The sequence below is a fragment of the Somniosus microcephalus genome, chromosome 18 (assembly GCF_052327205.1).
Source record: "Somniosus microcephalus isolate GS21.2 chromosome 18, FLI_Smic_1.0, whole genome shotgun sequence".
Lineage (NCBI taxonomy): Eukaryota > Metazoa > Chordata > Chondrichthyes > Squaliformes > Somniosidae > Somniosus > Somniosus microcephalus.
In genome coordinates this window covers 44,217,857-44,229,476 of record NC_141004.1, presented here as the reverse complement: position 1 = coordinate 44,229,476, position 11,620 = coordinate 44,217,857, and the positions used below count along the sequence as shown (strand labels likewise).

Sequence of the window (11,620 nt, the reverse complement as noted above, 5' to 3'; positions counted from 1 at the left end):
CTCATATATAAGTTTTATTATACTATCGTACAGTAAAGATTCAACACCCACAATGTTAGCTTAAGCTTAAAATTTAACGTGGCCGTGGTCCCTTTAAGGATCCCGGCTGAAAACGCATCATGAATGATGTCACCAGAACCGCTCCATCTAATTGTGCCGGGTAAAGTGCTGGGCGGGCTATTTAGGCCCCATTAAGGTAAGTTCATTTTCTACAATGGGATGGAGACAGCAGCGGGGTCGCGACCCGTCACGATCACCGGCCGCACCGGACCCGCCCAGGTAAACTTCCGGGCGTGGAGTGAGTTCAGCACTTTCCACAGGCTCCATTTGTTTACGCTGGTTTATGCAGCTGTATGCCGAATTTTACATTCTGAGGTATGCGAATGAGATTGGTAGGAAATGTAAGAATAAATTGATCTCGGCAAAATGTGCACACGAATGGGCGTAATTTATGCGTGTAACTTTTCAATGAAGTCCCCACACGAAATTCCACCTCATTATCAGTGTGCTGAGAGTCCACTCGATTTTACGATGTATGAACAACTGCTAAAAAAATATATTGCTCTTCATCATCTGTATTATGAATAATTTCAAAACAACAGATGATTCCATAAAAAAGAGACATTTGTTTTTACAAATCTTACCGATTGTTATATCTCTATTTTATATAATCGACCAATGATAACTGTTATTTATTCACCACCCAGCCCCATAGACAAGTTTGATTGAGCCATAAGAGTCTAGAAAAATTGGCACTATATAATTGTATTTTGACATCACAAGTAAAATTATGTTTTGGAATGAGGTATTTAGCGTGTAGTGGTATAAAGATTTCTATATGTGAACAGATTGAGTTTCAATATGAGATTTTTGTTGCACAGTGATATCTAGAATTCCATTGTAAGTAACTATGACCAGAATTTTCCTTACCTTGGCGGGTCCAGTGCAGGTGGCCGCCATGTCGGGACCAAACCCGATTGCTACCTCCATCCTGCTCCACAAAATGATTTTCCAATAATTGGGCTTGTTAAGCCCGCCCTATGCATTGCACCGTCCAATTAAATGGAGCGGCTCTGGTGGCGTCATCGATGACGCGTTTTCAGCCGGGTGTTAGAAATTAGGGGTATCTAAAATGTATATGGTTATGTGAATGAAATTGTGTTGCGAATAATACTGTGTTTAGATGATTGTATTAGAACTTGAGACCAAAGTGTCTCTTCAGACTAGTATTAGAATAGCTGGATAGATGCTTAAAATGTGCTTATGTTTTTGGTTCCCTGTGGATGTTGTAACATTCTGCACCGTAGCAAGTCACATATGACCTTGCTTCCCAGGCTAGCTATCTGCTGTTTTTGTGCTAAGAAGGTTGTTGACTGTACCTTTGATTTGGCCAACTGAGGCCCAATGCCTATGTTTCTTCCATTACTGCTAATATTATAATGCTAAGTTAGGATTTTGACTTTGTTTAACAAAACTGCTTTAAAATGTATAAGTTAACCAGTGTATGAGAATAGAATAGAAGATATCTTTGGGAATTTAATGATTGATTCCATGGTACAACAGTCTGATAATGGAATGAAATAGTTTGTTTTTGCACAGCTAAAGCTGCATGAATAGCATGAACATAAATAACTGATAACAAGCAGCTATGAACATCTGAAGGCCAAGAATGGCACGTCTGACTCCAAACTTGGGAGGATAAGAAGGAGAGATAAGAGGAATTCAGATGGATGGGCCTTCAGAATGTATAAACAGGAAAGACATGTGAGGGAAGAGCATGAGACCCCTTAGGGGAGGGCTTTCATCTGAAAGTTAAGACAAAGAACTTGACATACCATTGTGCACCTTGGTTTAAGAAGAGCCCTTACAGGTTAAATGGTCCTGTCCATATTCTACATCAGGCCCACCCCTAAACAGAGAATAAAAGCAAGACCTGAAAAGGCCTTAGCACAGACAGTGAAGTGGAAAGCTTCCAAGAGTGATCAATGGTCTAACACTCTTCCAAGGGTGGACCCATACTGACCCTAGTTTAACACTCTTGGCGGTTCTAGAAGAGAGGAAGAGAAGGAGAAAGGCCGTAAGCCGAAGAGTTGTTCGCGTATGCCAGTCGTCTGTCTGATCGGGACCGGTACCAGCTGCTTGTCACGGTCGTATGTTTTTGCTGTAAAGCTAGTGTGTTATATTATGTCTTAAACTCCGATTAAACGCAATATACCCACCATATTGGTTTGCAGTCAATCCTGATTATTTGAAAGACCAGAGATAAGCTAATATCAACAAATTGGCTAATCTCAACAGGGATATTTAAAGGGACCATGGCCATATTACATTTGAAGGTTCATCTAGGATAGTGCAGTCAGTGCAATTGGTTTCCACTGCTGTACACAGGGGCAGAAATGACTGCACGGAGGCAGAGGGCTACACCCAGGTTCTCCAATGACTCCCTTCATTTGCTTGTAGAGGGAGTCAGAGCACACAGGGAGGTCATCTTCCTTCCTGATGGGCAGAAGAGACCTCCCCAGCAAACCAAAGGAGCCTGGCTCCAGATGCCGAGGAGGTGAACAACAGACTCGTCATGAGGAGGACCCGGGTGCAGTGTCGCAAATGCTTCAACGATCTTGTGAGATTGGGAAATGTGAGTCCAAAGCCACACTCACCTTCATCTTGCTGTGCCTCTCATCACATCCGCATCACTCTGCCTTCCCTACCCTACTCCTGCACGTCCTTAATCACACCAACATACCTTGCATCTCCACCCATTCCTCTCTCTATCAACATTATCACATCCCCATCTTACTAGCCAACCCTCACACTCACCCTCACCTTAGTGCATTCAAAGCAACTAACAACAGAAAAGGAGGCCACTTGGAATTGCCACCCCGCTCCATCATAGTCACCCTTTACACATGTAAACCATCCATTCCTTACACTCATTCCATCACTCTCACTCAACCTTCTCTTCTTTCCCTCCTTGCAGGAAAAGAGAGCCCACAATAAGAGGGAGAGGGAGAGAACTAATGGTGGACCTCCATCACTCGCAACTCTGACCAGTGTTGAGCAGGCTGCGTTGGAACTCTTGGGAATGTCTGAGCACCCGGAAGCGAGAGACGGAAAGAGGGGAACATCTCAGCAACCTGGTGACAGAATCACTTTTCATACAGCTACATGGCATAGATCAGTCACTCATATGGGGGCTGATGTCAGCAGCCATTGAATGATAATTATGTGCATAATGTTATCTGTGCCCAATGTACATATGACATATGTAACTCATCTCTTTACTCTCCCACAGGTCCATGAAGAGCACCCCTCGGTGTCCAGGAAGAAGCCAAAGATGACTCCTCAGAGGAGCCTCTGAGGGTGCAGCGTCACCTGACACAAGCCCACCCAGCACCAGTGCAGATACGCATGACTCAGTGGGTCCCTCGCGACATAGAGTAGTGTTGTCACCTGGTATCTCACAAATCACAACTGAGCAAGAGCAGATGGTGGAGACAGGGACAGCAGTGGAGACTTCTTGTCGGATGGCACAGGACTCTCCTAGTTCTGCTCATCTGCAAGCAGACGCTGAGACTTGGGGGCCATCCAGGAAGAGGGCGATCCTGGAGTTGCAGGAAGAAGTGCAGGAGGCTCTGACAGGTTTTGCGAGCGCGGTGTCTGCAAATGTTCAGAGAATGGAGGAGTCTGTCTGCAACATGAGCACCACTGTGTTGCAGGCAGTAGCGACTGTAGGCTCCTCCGTGGATAGGATGGCCACCTACACGGAGCAGCTAATGCACCACTCACAGGAGCACATAGTGTCCATGCAGAATAGATAGCTATCTATGGAGAACAGATGGCTATCAATGGAAAATAGATGCCTATTTATGGCAGATAGATGGCTATCTATGGAGAGTAGATGGCTATCTATGGAGCATAGATGTCTATTTGCGGCAGATAGATGGCTATCTATGGAGAATAGATGTCTATTTATGGTGGATAGATGGCTATCTATGGAGAATAGATCCCAGAGACTCATAGATGCCCTCTCTAGGAGGGATGTCAGTGTAGGCATGGCTCCTCATGGCCCCAGTGATGTGCAGCAATGTGCTCTCCAGCTTTTTGCTAGCAGGGAAGTGCGGGTGCCCCATGAAAGGGATGATGGTGAGAGGAGACATGCAAATGGGGGCTCCTCTCCAAGCGCTCACACTTCTCCCCCTTGCCAAACCCTCAGTCAGAACCCCAGATGTCTCCCTGGACAACGATGGCTGAATCTGCTCCTACACAGTCGCAGGAGGAGCAGACTTTGGTGGGGCCATCATAGGCTCCAAAACCCGGAGGACGACCGCCAAAAGTGTCTTAGCAGCTGCAGCAGGGAAGTGAGCTGGCTGCCTCTAACTCTGCTGAATCCACTGGGGTAGCACCACGTAGAAGCATGCGTAAATGAAAGTTGCCACACAAGTAGATACACAAGGGTAGTCGCTTGGGTGTTTTGTTCAATGTTATTGTGAAGTTCCCATTAATTTAATATTTAGCATGAAATTATTTATGTTCAAAACTTTCCGGTTTTGGACTAATTTGTGTGCACAATGGAAAGTGGCTTAGTTAGTTATAGTGAAAGGTCAGATCTAACTTTACCTCCAGTAATGGTGGTGACTGTGAAAGGAATGGATTGGTCATTGTAAGGATTCTTTATAGTCTGGCTGTGGGGTATTGCCAACATGGCAAGGAATGTGGCAGCCAACATGGCGAGGAATGTGGCAGCCATATGGGCGTAGTGCATAAAGTTGAGTAAATCTGGCCATGATGAGGCCATCCCTGGCCTCACGGGCAGCAATGTGCTCACATGCTGGTGCCATCTGCATTGCAGGTTCCACTAGCTCTTCCTCTTCCTCGTCTTTGACCTGATGCTGCTGCTCCTTCTCCTCCTCTGAAGAGGCTGTGTGCTCAGAGCCTTGCTCCTCATGCAGCACTAATCCCCACTGCTGCACTATGTTGTGCAGGGCAGAGCAGACCATGATGATTCTGGAGACCCTGGCTGCTGTGTACTGAAGGGCTCCTCCAGATCTGTCAAGGCATCTGAAGCACATTTTCAGCATGCCTATTGTGATGAAATATTCCATTCATCACTCATCAGTATTTCTCTGCCTGTGACTGTGGTTGGTTTCAGTTTCATTTCCATTGTATTGTACTGTGTGTAGGGCTCCGCCCATACCTGGCTCCTATGTAAGCTGGCCCAGCCTGCAGCACATCCAGTACGGCAGACCTCTGGATGGAAGATACATTCTCTGTGTGTTACCTTCTAAGTCAATAAAAGCCTTGTTTTGTTTCGCTAACATCGAGTCTTGGATTTATTGAGGCACATCACCTATTGTCTGCTCTATGACACATCTGGAGAAAATGTGGCTTTCATTAAATCTCTCCTGAGCCTCAGTACTTGGTCTCCTCAAGGGTGTCATGAGCCAAGTCTTCAGTGGATAGCCCTTGTCTCCAAGCAGCCAGCCGGAAAGTCAATTTGGAGGTACGAACAGCTGAGGGAGCGTGGACTAGTGCAGGACGAAAGAGTCATGTCAGCTACCAGGGAATTTGGCATACACATGCATGATGATCTTACTATGGTTGCAGACTAGCTGCACATTGAGGGAGTGGAAGGCCTTGCGGTTGACAAAGACTCCTGGGTTATGATGGGGTGCTCTGATGGCCACATGTGTGCAGTCGATGATGCCCTGGAAACCAGCCAGAGTGGCAAAGCTGAGCAGCTGCTGAGTAACAGTGGCTTCATTGGTGGAAAAGTTAATATAATTAGCTGACTTGTTAAACTGAGCATCAGTGACCTGCGTGATGCATCTGTGGGTGGCTGACTGCGAGATGCCACAAATGCCTGCTACAGATCCCTAGAAGGAGCCTGAGGTGAAGAAGTTGAGGGTGCTGGTGACTTTGACAGCCACTGGTAAGGCATGGCCACCCACTCCTCTGGGCTGCAGGTCTTGCTCCAGCAATGTGCAAATGTCTGCGACGACCTGGTGCGATAGTCTGAGCCTCCTTTGGCACTGCTGCTCAGTCATGTTGAGGAAGCTCACCCTCTGCCTGTATACCCTGTATTGCAGGTATCGCCTCCGGTGTGGTGCAGCCCTGCGTTGATGCCCTCTGTCCTGTGCAACATCAGGGCATTGAGGAAAAGGTGGTTGTTGTTGTTGGTGCTGCTGATGTGCCTGGTGCTGCTGGCGTTGGGGCTGATCGTGGTCAGATTCTGAAGACCAAGGTGAGATAGTATAACGGTACCCATGCTGATGGAATAGTTGGCAGTTGAAGTAGAGATGACAGAAATGATCTGTCAATGGTGAGAGAGGTTCTTCCAATGAGGTGTCATGGATGGAGACTTGCTGGAAAGTCTTGCAGGTTGCAGAAAGCTCAATCTGTGCTGGCAATGCAGTCAGCAACAGCTTTTGCCTGAGGAAAGTTATCAGCTGTCAGGTGGGAGCATTTATAGTACATGTAATGCTATCAAGTAATCAGCTGGATCAATGGCCACTCAACTCCTGCCTCAGTTTGACAGAAGTTGTTCCACGAGCAGCATGGTCCCTGTGGGCATCCAGTGAATTTGGAAAGGTAAGGTTAAAAGACTCTTAAGGGTCTGACAAGCTAATAATCCTTTATATTGGATCACCCACCTCTGCCGGTGGGGTTGCTGCCACACTGACAGACACGCCCGAGGGAAAGGCGCATGGGGGCGGGATGACGGCGGGTTACTGACCTGCTGCAAAAAAGTTCAACTTTTCCACCTGACCTGCCTCCGATCGTGCCTGCATGGACCCTGGAAAATTCCGGCCAAGGTATTGATATCAGTAAATTAAACTGCAAAATGTGCAATTCCAGAACTGAACAATTAAGCCAAGTGTAAAGTCAGGTTCAAGTACAATTTGTAACTTTAATTGCAAAAATAAAATCATTAGTAATGTTGTATCATTAGAACTGTTGAAATAGTTTCAGGTGACAGTGAGAGAGACCTGGGGTCATAGTAAACTCAACGCTTAATATGTCCAATCAACACATTGCAGCAATAATAAAGCCAACTGAATTGTGATTAAAAGTGCTTGTTTATAATTTTTTTAAACAATTATTTAATGAATGGAAATGCTTCTTTTAGCTTTTCAGGTGAAAAGTAACCAGTTAATTATTTATTAATTGAGAATCTATTAATTTTTTTCAGGCCAGCCTTACAGATATGTTTGCCACAGCATTGAACCGGTCAGTACAGTTTGCTTCATCTAGAATCTGCTCAATTATTTTCCCTTCAGTGTACAGATTAGCATCAAAAAAGACAGCTCTCTGTGTACCTACACCTGTTAAACCGCCAGTACTCTATTTAGTTTTCTTACATTTTCTCTCAGTTCTTAGTTGGCGCATTGGGACAGACGTTTGCCACTGCTTGCATTACTTCAGCATATTCTTACTGACATTTGCCCAGGATTTTGTTGTGACAAGTTCTGACAGAAACAAATTGCACCTAATATTGCTCGGAGCTCATTGCATTTCATTACTTAAACTCGTGTTCAGCCAGTTGTTTCCACATCCTTGTACTCTCATTTGCTAACCAACAACACACTAGAAATGATGGTTTCCGAAAGTTATTATAAATGTAGGGAATATGGATATGCACCGCTGTGTTCACAAGTGGTGGACAAGGAAAAATGGGAGGGAAAATTGAGAGAGACATGGAGACGCTCAAAAATTAGCATTGAGTTGATAAAATAAGAATGAATAATTGCATGCAAAATTGTCTATTTAGGTCATACTGGAATACACTAAATAACGCAGAATAATTTATCTTACAGCGATAACAACAACAGCAACATGCATTTATGTGGCATCTTTAAGGTAGAAAAGCATCCCAAAACTTCACAGCAGTATATTTGAAAAAAATGGACACTGTGCCTAAGGAAAAGATATTGGGAGGTATGATCAAAAGCTTGGTCAAAGAACTGGGTTTTAAAGAGGGTCCTTAGGAGGAGAGGGAAGTGGAGAGGCAGAGGAGTTCAGGAAGGCCTTCCAGGGTGTGGGGCTTTGGCAGCTGAAGGCATGGCCGCCAATGGTCAGGCAAAGAGAAGGGGAGATGCGCAAGAGGTCAGAGGATGGGAGAGCTCAAGATGGGGAGAGTTGTAGGGCTGGAGGAGGTTACAGAGATAGGGAAAAGCAAGACTATGAAAGGATTAGAACATAAGAAAGTGAGTTTAAAATTTGAGGTATTGGGGCCTAGGGCACAAAGTAAGTTGGGGAGGAAAGGGGTGATGGGCAAGTGGGACTAGTGTGAGATGGTATATGGGCAGAAGAGTATTGGCTGTGCTGAAGTTTACAGAGAAAGGAGGGTAGGAGGCTGCTCAGGAGAGCATCAGAATAGTTGAGTCTGGAAGTGATAATGGGATTCAAACCCCAGACACTGGCAGGGACAATGGCTGCAGGGAGGATTCAAAACCCTGGATACCAGCAGGGACAGTGGCTTCAGGGAGGATTCAAACCCTGGATACCAGCAGGGACAGTGGCTGCAGGGAGGATTCAAACCCTGGATACCAGCAGGGACAGTGGCTGCAGGGAGGATTCAAACCCTGGATACCAGCAGAGACAGTGGCTGCAGGGAGGATTCAAACCCTGGATACCACCAGAGACAGTGGCTGCAGCGAGGATTCAAACCCTGGATACCAGCAGAGACAGTGGCGGCAAGGAGGATTCAAACCCTGGACACCAGCAGAGACAGTGGCTGCAGCGAGGATTCAAACCCTGGATACCAGCAGGGACAGTGGCTGCAGGGAGGATTCAAACCCTGGATACCAGCAGGGACAGTGGCTGCAGGGAGGATTCAAACCCTGAATACCAGCAGGGACAATGGCTGCAGGGAGGATTCAAACCCTGGATACCAGCAGGGACAGTGGCTGCAAGGAGGATTCAAACCCTGAATACCAGCAGGGACAGTGGCTGCAGGGAGGATTCAAACCCTGGATACCAGCAGAGACAGTGGCTGCAGGGAGCATTCAAACCCTGAATACCAGCAGGGACAGTGGCTGCAGGGAGGATTCAAACCCTGGATACCAGCAGAGACAGTGGCTGCAGGGAGGATTCAAACCCTGGATACCAGCAGAGACAGTGGCTGCAGGGAGGATTCAAACCCTGGATACCAGCAGGGACAGTGGCTGCAAGGAGGATTCAAACCCTGGATACCAGCAGGGACAGTGGCTGCAGGGAGGATTCAAATCCTGGATACCGGCAGGGACAAAAAGGAATCAAGTGACAATCCATCAGTCATCTCGATCTTCAGACTCAGATACAGTACGTACTTTGAACGTTTTAAAATGTGGCATCAGGCTGTGTCCCATATTTTAAGGTGCAAAATGGCTTGGTGCACTGAAGGCTGCCTGTAGTTTGTAATTTGTGAGTATCTGTGGTCCTCTTGTACCTGTTACAAAGTACGTTATTTGTGACTGTCAATAAGCGTCTGATTTGTACAGGTGCCTGTTTTTCGCGAGTGTCCGTTTATACAGGTTTCACTGAACAAACAAAAGAAGTCCCAAAAGACCCCTGTCAGGTCCCTGGTAACATTCTCTCAGGCTGATGACAATCCCTGTACCAACACCCTCTGGGTTCTATCGGTCAACCAATCACATGTCCATTGTAAAATATTTCCACTGACTCCTGCTTTCTTTATTTTCATTTCCAGCCTTTCCAAACCAACTGTATCAAAGGCATTACTAAAATCCGAGTTCACGACTTCCATTGCCTTACTAAGCTCCTTCTCACACCCTCAAACAAAACCAGTAAATTAGATTGGCAAGATCTCCCCTTCATATTGGCTATCTTTTACAATTTTATTTCTATCCAGATGCTCCTTGATCTTTAATAAGGGTTTCCATAACTCTACCCACAATGGACATCAAACCCACTGGTATGTAGTTTTCTGGGTCATTTCTGCTAGCTTTTCTAAAAATATGAATAAGATCTGTCTTTGTGTAGTCTTCAGGAACCTCTCCGATACGTTGACATCTGGAAGATTTGTGCCAGAGTTCCTGTAATTTCCACTCTTTGGCCTTTATGGATCCTCAGATTCATTTTATTCAGCCCCTGAGATTTTTTACTTTACGTTTGCATATCTGTTCAGCAACCATACTGATAGTAATGTGAATAGTGTCACATCCTCCTTTTGCAATACCCTCTTGTTCCCTTTCCAGATCAAATAAGTTTCTTGTCTCCTCCTTGATAAAAAAAACTGAAGCAAAAATCTTGGCACTTCTGCAGCCTATGTAGCATCATTTTTTCTTGCCCTCACCTGATGCCACAATCAGTGGCCCCACTCCATCCCTCATTTTTCTTTTTTTCTTACTGTAACATTTTAATATTATTCTTCACTTCTTTTGCCATATTTATTTCACCATTTTTCTTTGCCAATCTGTTGCCTTTTCTTTACACGCCTGGGCCAGAATTTTGCCGGTGCTCAAAGGGTGGGTTTGGACGTGGGTCCGCTGTCAAAATTGTGCCAGTTTCCCAAGTGTCGGGTCTGTCTGCGCTTTACAGACCCGACACCAATTGGTGGGTAAGCCAATTCACATACTTAAGAGCTTGTTAAAAGGTACTTAAACACCATTTTACCACGTACTTACCATTTTACCAGCTTTTTCACAAGGTTGCACAGGAGGACACATGCAGGGATGTCATCAGGAGGACCTGGCTGCACTGGTGCAAACCTTTCAATGATCTCAGTAGATCACAAAATGTTACTGCCAAGCCACACTTAACCTCATCCTGCTGTGCCTCTCATCACATCCCCATCACTCTGCCTTCTCTACCCTGCTCCTGCACATCCTTACTCACACCAACTTACCTTGCACCACCACCCATCCCTCTCTATCTACATTATCACTTCCCCATCTCAGTAGCCACCCCTCACACTCACCCCCATCCTAGTCCAATCATATCAACTAACAACACACAAGGGTAGGCACTTGTGTGTTTTAGCCACTGTTCATGTAAAGTTTCTGTTAATGTGGTGTCAAACATTAAAACCCATATTTTCAACACTTTGCATTCTTGGACAGATGTGTGTGCACCTTTGGAAGTGGCTTATTGAGTTGTAGTGAATGGTGAGACATAAAGGTATGCCCCCCAAAGATGATGAATGTGAAAGGAATGGCTTGGACATTGTATGGTTGCTTTATGGTGTTGGTGTGGGGTGATGCCAACCTGGCGCATCATATGGCAGCCAGGGTGTACAGTGTCAAGTGAAGTAAATCTGACCATGGTGAGGCCATCCCTGGCATCCTGGGCAGCAATGTGGTTGGGTGCTGATGCCCTCTATCCTGTGCAGCATCAGCTGATTGCGGAGAAGGTTGGTGTTGTGTGTTGGTGCTGCTGGTGTGCCTGGTGCTGCTGTTGTTGGGGCTGATTGTGGTGGGATTATGAGGACCAAGGTGAGATAGTTTCAAGGGCACCGATGCTGATGTAATAGATGGCAGGTGAACTTGAGATGACAGAAGTGATCTGTCAATAGTGAGAGGAGTTCTTCCAATGAGGTGACACTAGATAGAGAGTTTGCTCCAAACACTTGCAAGCTGCATAAAGCTCAATCTGTCTTCCAAATGCAGTAAGCAACAGCTTC

General features: G+C 45.8%; 1 long non-coding RNA gene across 1 annotated transcript; it reads left to right on the top strand.

The window, feature by feature from the left end:
* Positions 1–228: 228 nt before the first annotated feature.
* Positions 229–11,024, top strand: LOC147105245 (uncharacterized). Its single transcript, XR_015081765.1, has 3 exons — positions 229–375; positions 7,190–7,227; positions 7,815–11,024. It is a non-coding gene; the product is annotated as an uncharacterized LOC147105245 (long non-coding RNA).
* The last annotated feature ends 596 nt before the right edge of the window (positions 11,025–11,620 follow it).